Genomic DNA, 12,679 nt, shown 5'->3' on the forward strand with positions numbered 1-12,679 from the left:
AACTACACAAAAAACATCTCATTAAGAATTATTCACACAAATCAAAACCACAATGAGACACCACCTCACACCTGTCAGAATGGCCCACATTAACAACTCAGGCACAACAGATGTTGGCCAGGATGCGGAGAAAGAGGATCTCTTTTGCATTGTTGATGGGAACGCAAGCTGGTGCAGCCACTCGGGAAAACGGTACGGAGGTTCCTCAAAAAACTAAAAATAGAACCACCCTATGACCCAGCAATTGCACTACTAGGCATTTATCCACGGGATACAGGTGTGCTGTTTCGAAGGGACACACGCACCCCCGTGATTATAGCAGCCGTATCAACAGTAGCCAAAGTATGGAAAGAGCCCAAATGTCCATCGATGGATGAACGGATAAAGAAGATGTGGTCTATAGATACAATGGAGCATTACTCGGCAATCAAAAAGAATGAAATTCTTGCCATTTGCAACTACGTGGATGGAACTGGAGGGTATTGTGCTAAGTGAAATTAGTTGGAGAAAGATAAGTATACGATTTCACTCATATGAGGAATTTAAGATACAAAACAAATGAACAGAAGGGAAGGGAAGCAAAAATAATACAAAAACAGGGAGGGGGACAAAACAGAAGACACTCATAAATATGGAGAACAAACTGAAGGTTGCAGGAGGGGTTGTGGGGGGGGGGGGTGGGCTAAACGGGGGAGGGGCACTAAGGAATCTACTCCTGAAATCATTGTTGCACTAGATGCTAACTTGGATGTAAATTTTAAAAAATAAAAAATAAAACAAGATAATAAAAAAAAAGAATTATTCACAATAAGGGGGCACCTGGGTGGCTCAGTCGGTTGAGCATCTGACTTCGGCTCAGGTCACGATCTCACAGTCTGTGAGTTTAAACCCCACGACAGGCTCGCTGGTGTCTGCTCAGAGCCTGGATCCTGCTTCAGATTCTGTGCCCCCCTTTCTCTCTCGGCCCCTCCCCTGCTGGTTCTCTCTCTCAAAAATAAACAAACATTTAAAGAAAGAATTATTCACAATGGAAGAAACACAAATGGTCAATGCACATGAGAAGTCAGCTCTCCTTGAAATCACAAGAACGTGATTCCTCATAATATGACATTTTTCCTCATGAAATGGACACTTTTTTGTAACAAACAGACACTCACCATCTGCTGTCAGGAATGTGAATTGGAACACTGTCTGTGATGATCTTGTAATAACTCAAAGAACAGGCAGTTCCCCCCCAAGCTCTTCATGCTGGAGGGTCCCTGTCTCTGCTGTGTCCTCTCACCCCGGTGGCCCCACACGGTCCCCGGGCCCCTAACGTCACCCGCATGCTGGTTGTCCCCAAATACACATCGCCTTCCTGGATTTCCACCTGCCAACCCCAGCTGTCCCCCGGGATGCGTGCCCCACGTGCAAGGTCCTCCCCGACTCGGGCTCCCCTCCCCCGCCGGACTCACGTCGTCCTCAAGCCGCCCAAACAGCCTCAGGGTCACCTTTCATTTGTCTCCTCTTCCCCTTACACCTCAAATCCAGTCCGAAGTTGGATTCAGAACCCTGAAATGATATGACGTATGGAATTTCCTTCCAAATTATCCGAGAAGGAGAGGAAGTACTTCAATACGTGGATGAAACAGTCTGGCCAGGACTCGATAACCGTGTCAGTGGTGACGGGTACGTGAGGGGTCCAAAGATCAACTGCTTCTGTACACGATGAAATCGTTCACGGTAAAATTATACGTCTTACACGCACTGTCCACACGCACGAAGAGAGACAAAGTGGGGGGAGGCATCGTCGTCTCTCTCCTGCGTCATGAAAACACCCCCAGGGGCCCTCCCTGTGTCCGTCCTTCCCTCTCTGCAGCCGTCTGTCCTCAGCGGGACACCAGACCAACCTTTTGCTAAGCACAGTCAAAAGTTAAGACCCTGTGTGGTTTCCTTGTCACTCAGAGGAGGAGCTGGTGTCCCTCCGAGGTCCACGGGGCCCTCCCCCACCAGCCCATCCCCTACGCCTCCCCGACGCCCCCCCCCCACCAGTGCCACGGCATGTCCCACCTCCGTGGCTCTGCTGGGAGGCTCTTCCCCCCTTCTGTGTGGCACACGCCCTCCCCTCCCTTCAAGCCCGTGCTCCGCCATCACCTGCTCAGGAAGGCCCGCTCTGACCCCCAGGTACAGTGACAGGCGGACACACGGTGTGACCTGCTGGTTTATTATCATCTGTCTTTCCCAACTAGACGCGTGCTCCACGAGGACAATAATCTGTTGGGTCCACTGGTGTTTCCCCAGGGCTTGGAACCCTGCCTGCTACACACAGGCTGCACAGTAATTATTTGTCCATTAAACGGGTGGGTGAATAATGTTTTCTAACTCATTTTCTGTTTGAGAACACTAGTTCCCATGGGGCACTTGGGTGGCTCAGTCGGTTGAGCGTCCGACTTCGGCTCAGGTCATGATCTCACAGTTTGTGGGTTCGAGCCCCGCGTCGGGCTCTGTGCTGCCAGCTCGGAGCCTGGAGCTTCGGATTCTGTGTCTCCCCCTCTCTCCGCCCCTCCCCTGCTCATGCTCGCTCTCTCTCTCTCTCTCTCTCTCAAAAATGAATAAACATTTAAAAAAAACTTAGAGAAGTTTAGGGGCGCCTGGGTGGCTCAGTCGGTTGAGCGTCCGACTTCAGCTCAGGTCATGATCTTGCGGTTCACGAGTTCGAGCCCCGAGTCGGGCTCTGTGCTGACAGCTCGGAGCCTGGAGCTTTGGATTCTGTGTCTCCCCCTCTCTCCGCCCCTCCCCTGCTCATGCTCATGCTCATGCTCTGTCTCTGTCTCTCTCTTTCTCAAAAATGAATAAACATTAAAAAAACGTAGAGAAGTTTAGGGGCACCTGGGTGGCTCAGTCAGTTAAGCCTCCGACTTCGGCTCAGGTCATGATCTCACAGTTTGTGGGTTCGAGCCCCGCGTCGGGCTCTGTGCTGCCAGCTCGGAGCCTGGAGCTTCGGATTCTGTGTCTCCCCCTCTCTCCGCCCCTCCCCTGCTCATGCTCGCTCTCTCTCTCTCTCTCTCTCTCTCTCAAAAATGAATAAACATTTAAAAAAACTTAGAGAAGTTTAGGGGCGCCTGGGTGGCTCAGTCGGTTGAGCATCCAACTTCAGCTCAGGTCATGATCTCGCGGTTCACGAGTTCGAGCCCCGAGTCGGTCTCTGTGCTGACAGCTCGGAGCCTGGAGCCCGCTTCTGATCCTGTGTCTCCCTCTCTCTCTCTGCTCTTCCCCCACTCACGTATGCACTCACTCTCTCTCAAAAAAAATACATATATAAATAGATAAAATACTGGTTCCCTCACTGAACTAAAATCTTCCTGAGGATGAAAAGGTGCAGAAGAAAACTGCTAACGCTGATCGTGAGTTTGCAATAACGTCATGCACAGTCCACATATTTTATCTCTTTGATCCACAACAACTCCACGATTTTATATAATTCACATCTTACAAACGAAGGGAATGCACCTTTGGGAGCTCAAGTAGCCTGTATAAACCACGCAGCCGGAACGCGAACCACATTTCCGACCCGGATCCGCCCAGACGAGACTGACACGCGAGAGCCCCGGGCGCACGCGCGTGGCATGCGGGTCGACAGGTCTGTGACGGCACCGGGTCCCACCTGCTCGGCGGGCTCCCGCGGAGGGCAGGTCACAGACACGGCCGGCGGTGGTGATCCAGGTGGCAGTGGCGGACTTTGTAGCACGACCTCCGGGGCTCTGGAGCTCCCTGCCGGAGCGGACGCCTGAGTTGGGACTTGAGGAGAAGAAGGGACGAGGGAGACAGCACGTGCCAGGCGTGCGGGCGGGACGGGCCACGGGGGCCACGGAAGTAGAGGTCGGCATTCGTCTGCACCTACGCTGTCCAACCGAGAAGCCACAGGCCATGCGTGGCTATTTAACACGTGGAAGTTTAATCGAAATTAAATAAAATTAAGAATGTAGTTTTCCCTGCCACTAGCCACATGTCGGTGCTCAGGAACCACACGTGGCTTCCGTGTTGGACAGAGGACACGCAGCACCTTCCGTCCCAGGGAGTTTTATTCACCTGTGCGGGGAAAGCACTGAGCAACGAGGGTGCAAGGGCCCAGCCCTCCACCGCCGTGTAGCCTAACACTACCACGGACACTGCACCACAGGACAGACACGCGCCCTCTGCGCAGGCTGACGTCACAGGGCTTCTGCGCAGAGCTCTCCTGCCAGGTCAACCCGTCAAGGCCGAGACACTGGCGGTCTGCCGTGTCCCAGCTCAGGCTCCGCGGCCTCTCCAGCAGGCAGCACGTGGGCTCAGGAACTCAGGGCCAGCCCGACAGGTGCCAAGACGGGGGCCTGGCCAAGCCTGTGGGTCGCTGCAGGCTTTCCCCCCACAGCAACAGCTTAGTGACCGACCTGTATCCTGGACAAGGTGACACAGGGCCAGGCCAGTCACGGGCACACCGCAAAGCCTTGCTGGATATTTCATCGTCTTAATCACAAAACATTTGATTTACCCGGTCGTTCTTTTGGAAAGGCCCGATTTTTTTCCGGGGCAGTTGCAGTGAGCTCCCTATGCACCAGTTTGCCAAAGCCACCGATTTAACGCCCCTTCTCCCAGCTACCGGGTTTGGTGGAAAAAGCAAGGTGTCACGGCAACGTGGGGCGGGGTCCTGTGGTCCGGCCTCCCCGCTGGCCGGAGAGCAGTGGGAGGGGGAAGCTCTGGCCACCCTCGCCGTCTTTCATCTTTCTCTTCCGTGCGCCCCCCATCACCTCCACCAGGCAGTGCGTGCTGCAGGTGTGCGGGAGGGAGAACAAGCCAGGGAGGCGTCTGACACGCTTCTCCCAGGGACCAGTCTCAAGCCATCCGGTTTTTAGGCTCCACCCTCCATCAGACAACAAGCCACTTCTGCTCTTCCTTTTAAAAAAAGAATGCTCTAGCAACGTGGATGGAACCGGAGAGTGTTGTGCTAAGTGAAATAAGTCAGTCAGAGAAGGAAGACACCGTATGTTTTCACTCTTATGTGCATCCTGAGAAACTTAACAGAAGACCATGGGGGAGGGGAAGGAAAAAAAAAAAAGGTTAGAGAGGGAGGGAGGGAGCCAAAACATAAGAGACTCTTATTAAAAACTGAGAACAAACTGAGGGTTGGGGGGGAGGGGCAGGAGGGGGGGGGGGTGAGGGGCATTAAGGAGGGCACCTGTTCGGATGAGCACTGGGTGTTGTATGGAAACCTATTTGACAATAAATTTCACATTTAAAAAAATAATGATAATAAATAAAAATTTTAAAAAGACTGGGGCGCCTGGGTGGCGCAGTCGGTTAAGCCTCCGACTTCAGCCAGGTCACGATCTCGCGGTCCGTGAGTTCGAGCCCCGCGTCGGGCTCTGGGCTGATGGCTCAGAGCCTGGAGCCTGTTTCCGATTCTGTGTCTCCCTCTCTCTCTGCCCCTCCCCCTTTCATGCTCTGTCTCTCTCTGTCCCAAAAATAAATAAAAAACATTGAAAAAAAAAAATTTTTTTTTTAAATTTTAAAAAGACTGCTCCCTTCTGGAAGTGAATGTTTCCATTTAGCAAATCAATAAATGGGAAGCTCGTCTTCAGAAAACGTCAGTCAGGGTCGCGGTGCCCTCTGGGGCTGACGCTGTAAAGCAGGCGGGACGTTTCCTGCCCCGGCCTCCGCGGTGCAGGTGGCAGTCGGGGTGACATAACCCAGCCCGTTCCTCAAACCGGATGAACACGCTTTCCCCAAGCTCCTTGAAACGCGCGTGTATTCCCTGAAAAGCACCGCGAAGCCAGGCCTCGAGGCCGATGTTCGTCTTTCCAAATGAAACCTAGTGCTTGGACACATCTGTTGGAATTGGCAGAAGTGAATCGCTTTGGGGCAGAGATTTCTCCGCGAGCTTCGTCCTCAGCCCCCCGCCCCTGGCCGACCCCTAGCCTGTGAGCCCCACGGGAGACGGGGCGCCGTGAAGGGACCCTCACGGCGGCTCCCGGGACACAGTCACTTCATCATTCTCCTGCTAAGGCTCCATCTTGGCCAAGCCCCTGCCACTGCAGCGGGTCAGAAGGTGCTTCACCGCGATAAAAGAGAAACAAACAGACCTTGTAAAATACCAGAGGCGTCACCAGAGACAAATCCGAGAGGAGCATGACTCTCCCGGTGCAATTTAACGGAAACAGCCGGGGGTGGGGGGGACGCAGGTAAAATTCAGCCCCAATTCCTCTGCTGCCACTCCCACCCCTTTCCACCACTTTCCACAAAGAAGTCAGGTCTGCAAAGAGCAGAGACTCTCCGTGAGGTACTGAGCGCCCAAAGGGCGTGACGGTGGCCGAGCCCGAAGATGCTAGCACTTGCCACATGGGTATGTAAGTTGAATCCGATGCAATAGAAAAGTCGGTTTCGTGGTCACACTCGCCGTATTTTAGGCACTCGGAAGCCAGGTGGGCCTGGTAGCACAGGAGAGAGACTTCTATTGCTGGGGCAGGATCTGGCCATCAGTGCACGTTGCAGGAGGGCACCACCGTGTCCGTTCTCGTTAATGACCTTAGTTAAGCATAAGGCCAATGTTCAGGAATGATCTTAGAACTCTCTAGCAACCTCTCAGCAATGCCAGGAAAGCGCCAGCAACAGTGCAAAACCAAGCTTTGCCGGCCCCTGCGACCGTGGGCCCCTCGGGTCCCGGGGGCCAGAGGCTGTGGCCACATCACCGGTGCCCGTTATAAGGGACTCGCGGGGGCGCACACAGGACGTTCGCTGGCACCGCTGGGGACCCCAGGCTGGCCTGTGTGTCTGGGGGCGCCCGGCCCTCAGCCCCCCAGATGCCCTGCTGACCGCGCTCAGGCTGTGCCGGCCTCTCGGCGGGTCCAGCCAGGTCGGCTTTAACTAACGTAGCCCAGTGCAAGCTGGGGCCTCCGGGGAAAGTCTGGGTCTGGCTCTGGGCGGCTTCCCGCCACGCTTTCCATCAAGTAAGCGTCACCACGTGAGACGGGCACAAGGAAGAGAAAGGAGGTCTGCAAGCCTCAGCCCTGAATCTCCACTCCTGTCCTCGTGCCTTCCTGACGCCAGCCGGAGAGTGACACACGATTGTACCCGCCGCAGAGAAGCCCCGAGAGGCAGGGTCACACGGTCACGCAAGGGAGGGGACGCGTTTCCAGGGAGGCCGCCCCTGCCCCTGTGTCAGAGCACAGCCCCACCCGTCCATTACCCATCAAGAAAACAGTGAAGTCTTCACTGTCTCCCCCGGAGCCGCACGACTGGTGTCTGTTCCCCCCACAGTCTCGGAGCCCATGGCGTGAAAAGTCTCCCACCACAGACAAGAATGCCGCCCCACGAGGCGGCAATCACGCTACCGGGAATTTGCCCAGGGGTACAGAAGCACTTAATTCAAAGGGGCACGGGCACCCCGATGTTCACAGCGGCGTTATTTTCAACAGCCAAGATAGGGAAACAGCCCAGGTGTCCATGGACTGATGCACACACACACACACACACACACACACACACACACCTATACACACACAGTGGAATATCACTCGGCCGTGAGAAAGAACGAAATCTCCCCACTTGCAACAACACGGATGGAGCCAGAGTGTAATGCTAAGTGAAGACAGTCGGAGAAAGTTAAAAACCATATGACTTCACTTATACGTGGAATTTAAGAAACAAGTGAGTAAAGGCAAAGAGAGAGAGAGGGAGAGGAACCACGAGACAGACTCTTACCTACGGAGGACAAACTGATGGTTACCAGAAGGGAGCCGGGGGGGGGGGCGGTGGGCTAGGTGGGAGATGGCCATTGAGGAGGGCACTTGTGATGAGCCCTGGGTGTCGTCTACAGGTGACGAATCACGATATCGTACACCCGAAACTAATATTACACTGTATGTTGACTACACTGGACTTAAAATAAATAAATAAAATTTGTTTAAGTTTATTTATTTATTTTGAGAGAGAAAGAGAGAGAGGAGGAGGGGAGGGGCAGAGAGAGAAAGAGACAGAGAAAATCCCAAGCAGGCTCTGCCCGGTCAGCACAGAGCCTGACACAGGGCTCAAACCCATGAACCATGAGATCATGACTTGAGCCTAGATCGAGAGTCAGATGCTTAACTGGCTGACCTCCCCCACCAGGAGCCCCAATAAAATTTTTTTTAAATGTGAGGTGGGGAGAGGACGAACAGCAGGGGAGCAGGGTCCAGCCTGGCACCTCACTGGAAACACCACCTGGTGTCTGGCCAGCCCCACGCCCGGCCCCGGGTCCACAGGGTTTGGGGACCCGCCCCCGCCCTTACTTCCAGCTGGCAGATGCCCATGGTGCCATTCGTCCCCCGAACCGTGGCAAGGACAGCGTAAAAATGGGAAGTTATGTACAAAGGGGACCCTACCCTCACCTCGGAATCCGAGGTCCAGTGTTTAGGGCTGGATTTCTTGCTCCCCACAAGCCAGCCCAGGTCCCGTGGTGGTCTGGTGCCCGCAGGAGAGAATTATAGGGCCCTCACCTAGCAAGACGGAACTTTCTGGAGGTTGGCCGAGCTTGTGTGATGTCACAAGGGCAACGGGGGGAGGCGGCTGGGAGGTGGAGCACTCTTCCTGGAGAAGCCAAGGAGTCTCACGGAGCCTTGCTGGAGACCCACATCCCGGTCCCTCCCACAAACACCCACCCCCACCGTGCCTAGTGAGTGGCCTCCCGCTCCTGGCCTGGCCAGCTATCACTCAGTCTTGTCTCTAGAAGGTTCCTGCAAATGCATGTACTCTGCACACCCGGCAATGCTTCTGGAGATGACAGCCTTTGGGGGCTTCGTCAGAGGGGAAGGTCTCTCGGCCCCAGGAAAATGCAGGCGCCCCCGGAGTTTTCATGTGACCTCGTGGACCTTGATAAGCGGTGCTGCCCCTGGTGGCCGGCGGCAGACTCAGGTCCCTGCCCTGGAGCCCATGGTCTGGAGGAAGAGGTCTCCATGAGGCGGGAACAGCACAGGTACATGGCGGCTGGCCCTCGTGGCCACGCCACCCTGGACAGCAGGCGGGTCCTGCCTCACAGGTGCGGAAACTGAGCTCCTGAGGAAGAAGATCTATCCAAGGCCACCTGAGTCCTGAGCCAGGGAACGGGAGCAGGAGCAGCTCAGAGCGTCCGGGGAGGGGGGTCCCAATCAGGTGGCCTGGGAGGCCCGGGGGGCGGGTAGTGCGGTGTGGGAGTCTGTCATGGTCCTTGGTTTTCTTCACCAGGCTTGGCCTGCCCTTCTGCCCTCCTGCCCCCCAGCTCTCCCTGATGGAACCTCCGGGAAGCTCCCGGCCTCTCCCCGGTGCCCACGTCCTCAGGTCCATGCTGACACGTCTGTCTACCCTTCTAGAGGCGATTCTTAAGAACACGGGCCACATCCTGTCCCTCTGTACGTAGCAGATGGTGCATCAAATTCACAGATGTGACCCTGGGACCCTGTCCGGATAATCCCTTTACCCATGACCGGAGTCTAGGCCCCGGCACAGAGAACAGCCAAGAGGGATGCTCAGGGGCTGGCCAAGGCCGCCCGACCCGCCCGTCCATGCCTGGAGCCCGGCTCCCCAAGTCTGCTGTGCGTCCGGGCCACTGGGGAGTCTGCTCAAAGGCGAATTTTGACTGCAGATTCGAGAGGCGCCGGGACCTTGACGCGCAGCAGGCGACGCTTGGAGGGCAGGTCGGCGACCACACCTGGAGGGTGAGGGTCTACAGGCCGCAGCGTCCAGCCGCCGGTTACTTAAAATCATACCTAAAATTTAAACTCACGGGGCGCCTGGGTGGCTCGGTCAGTTGAGCATCGGACTCTTGACTTCCGCTCAGGTCATGATTTCCCGGTCTGTGAGTTCGAGCCCCGGGCTGGCGGTGTGGAGCCTACTTGGGACTCTCTCTCTCCCTCTCTGTCCCTCCCCCGCTGGCTCTGGCCCATACACGCACGCTCTCTCTCTCGTTCTCAAAAATAAACAAACTTTGGAAAAACATTTAAATGTTTTTAATAGAAGTTCGATGAAATTTTAAATTTACATCCTGTCTCACTAGCTAAATTCCACGTGCTCGGTGGCCACGTGTGGCAGCCCAGAGCCTCGTCCACCACGGCACATGCGATTGCAGTCGGCTCTGCTGGGGGGGTGAGGACAGCAAGAGCAGGCAGAGCGGTGAGGCCGGACCAGCCCCGAGCCAGCGACGAGCCCGGCAGGGGCCCCGGATGCGGGCAACCGAGGGTCCTTCCCCCAGAGGCGCGAGGGTCACCCAGGAGGAGCCCTGGCCAGAACCACTGCTCTCAGCTGCCCCCACGCTCCTGGGCCACAGAAACTGTGCGAGACCACACACACGAGCTGCTGAAGCGTAGGGTGATTTGTCACACGGTGATGGAGGGCTGATCCCGGCAGGGGAGCCTCCCAGGGGCGACGGGTGAGACAGGTTTGGGATCAGGGCGACCGGCCCAGAGGCGGTGCGAACGGGGACTGAAGAAACGGCACCCCGGCCTCGGGCGCTGCTTCAGTGCCGTCTGTCGAGGAGGCGAGGGGCCCCTCGGGGCCACCAGGGCTTGGCGCACCACGGCCTGATGGGGTGGGGGAGGGGGGGGCAGGACACTGTCACCAGGAGCAGCCCGCTGTGCCTGAGCCCCGGGCAATGCTAGAAACTTCTGCCTTGAGACCCGCCTCGTGCCCCCACCTCCTCCCAGGCCCCGAAGAGGCTTCTGAGCACAGGCCCTGCCCCAGTGCCTGCTGGACCTTCAGAGAAAGGGACAAAGGAACAGACCCAGCGTCCAGCTTGCTGGTCTCCTCCCGTGCTGTCCCTTCTGCCCACACGGGCTGGATCCCACGCTGACCCCCTGCCATGCCCTTCCTTCTCCCCCCTCCCCCGCCACCATGGACCTCGGCCCTTATTTTGGGCCACATCTGGCCGCTTTCCTGCCGGCGGCAGATGGCAGACGCAGCCACAATCCTCTACACCCGTTCGCAGCTCCTCCGGTCGACCCTCCCCTTGAATCCGGACTCACCTCCCGACTTACTTGGCCTTAGACAGCGACAGCCATGTTGTTCCGGCTCGCCGGTTAGGCCTCAGGAAAGCTTGTGGGCCCACTCTCGCTTTTTGGAACGGCCACCTTGGGAACACGCTCAGGCTGGTCCCTCGGGGATGAGAACCGGTTGCAGAGCGAGCAAGCCCGCCGGCCAAGGCGTCCTAGACCAGCCACCCCAGCCGCTGCGGCAGCTGCCGGGAGACGTGTGAGCCCAGCCATGACCAGAAGACCCATCCAGCTGGTCTCAGCCCAAACTGCTGACCCCTAGAATCACAGTTAATGGGGAAAGACTTGGTCACTGCTTAGAGGCACTAAGCTTTGGGGTGGGCCGCCACACAAGCAGAAGCTAACTGATGCGTGTGTTTGGTACATGCTCATCCTTGGAAAGCAGTATGGCTCCCGCCAGAGACCCTGAGAGCCTTGCAGCTTCCCGGCCCCCTTCATAGCTTCATAGCACAGACATATGCCAGCCACCATGTTCCATGAATGGTGCCTCTGGATTTGTGCAGTGCACAACCTGTGCAGACACACAAACTGGCCCCAGAACACTAGGTACCCGAGCAGACCTGCCCCTCCAGACTCTGGATGGGGAGCTAGTGAGGTACCAACTCAGTGGCTACAGCCTGCTTGCACGGCGCCCACGGCGGCAGCTGCCAGCCACGGACGGACCCAGCAGGCCCATCTGTAGCATGATCTGTGGGCTCCGTTCCCTTCCACGCAGCCCCCAGGATGGTTCTCCAGTCTTTCCAAAATTCCCGCGAACTCCCAAAAACCTTTCAACAAATCCCCTCTCTGCTTAAATTAGAGAGACTCACATGGTCTTGCTTATGGCTAAGAAACACCTCGCACCCTCGCTTTGGATTTCCTGGATTAAACTGGGTTGTGCCTAGCGACCAACCTTGGTCCTCACCTGCCACCCAGTCCCCCCAGGAAGCAAGGTGGGCCCGCCATCCAAACAGTCTCCAGGGGTAGCCACCCGCGTGGGTGGAGAGCGAGAGCGGCTGTTCAGGCATGAGAGAGGCAGGAACGTGACACGGGGCTGCCCCGGGAGAGGGACCGTGGACAGGAACCCCAGCTGCCCCGCAGAAACACCCCGGTCACCCTCCCGTTGGGCCTGGACCAAGCTCTGTGCAGGTGCTTCCGGGACCTGGAGACCAGAGATTAACCGCATCCCAGGCCTAGAGCTTATCCTCCTCCAACACTCAGAACCATCCATTCTTCTGACTGGGCTTTTGTCTGGCGGCTCTAGATGGCGGCCACCGCCCTGGGGACCTGGGGACGCCGGCGGAGGAGGAGTCACGTGGACGAATCACGTGGTGGAGGATTTTCTGAAGGGCACAGCACCTCTGGGGACCGCAGCCCCTCCTTCCCCCCCCCCCCCCCCCCCCCCGCCTGCCAGCCTTTGTTCCGCAGCATCTCCACCCCCCCCCACCCCCGCCTCTCACTGCTCACCCCTCCCCTCCTCTCCCTTCCCCTCCGTCCCCTCCCCCTTCCCTCCCCTCTCCTCTCTTCCCCCGCCCTCCCTCCTCTCCCCTCCCTTCCCCTCCCCTCCTTCCGCTTCCCTCCCCTCCCTGATACACACGCACACGCATGCACACGCATGTACACGCACACACGCGCTCACCATCCTAAAGAGCTCCTGCCTGCGCTGCTTGCGAAGGACGCTGGATGGC

The 12,679-nt window shown here is 56.9% G+C and overlaps 1 protein-coding gene across 3 annotated transcripts in view; it reads right to left on the bottom strand.

Moving 5' to 3' along the window:
* ALLC (allantoicase) overlaps positions 1-12,679 on the bottom strand; it is a 28,780-nt gene extending 16,101 nt beyond the window's left edge. The window contains exons 1-2 of one of the 3 annotated variants that reach the window (XM_019453011.2): positions 8,382-8,507; positions 1,455-1,551 (exon numbers count right to left, since the gene is read on the bottom strand). The gene's annotated coding sequence lies outside the window, so the exon portion shown is untranslated. Of the gene's footprint in view, positions 1-1,454; positions 1,552-8,381; positions 8,508-12,630 lie in introns of those variants that run through there. The other 2 variants (XM_019453014.2, XM_019453013.2) reach the window with 2 other exon arrangements.

The sequence above is a fragment of the Panthera pardus genome, unplaced genomic scaffold (genome assembly GCF_024362965.1).
Source record: "Panthera pardus isolate Hobbes unplaced genomic scaffold, ASM2436296v1 HiC_scaffold_26, whole genome shotgun sequence".
Classification (NCBI taxonomy): Eukaryota; Metazoa; Chordata; class Mammalia; order Carnivora; family Felidae; genus Panthera; species Panthera pardus.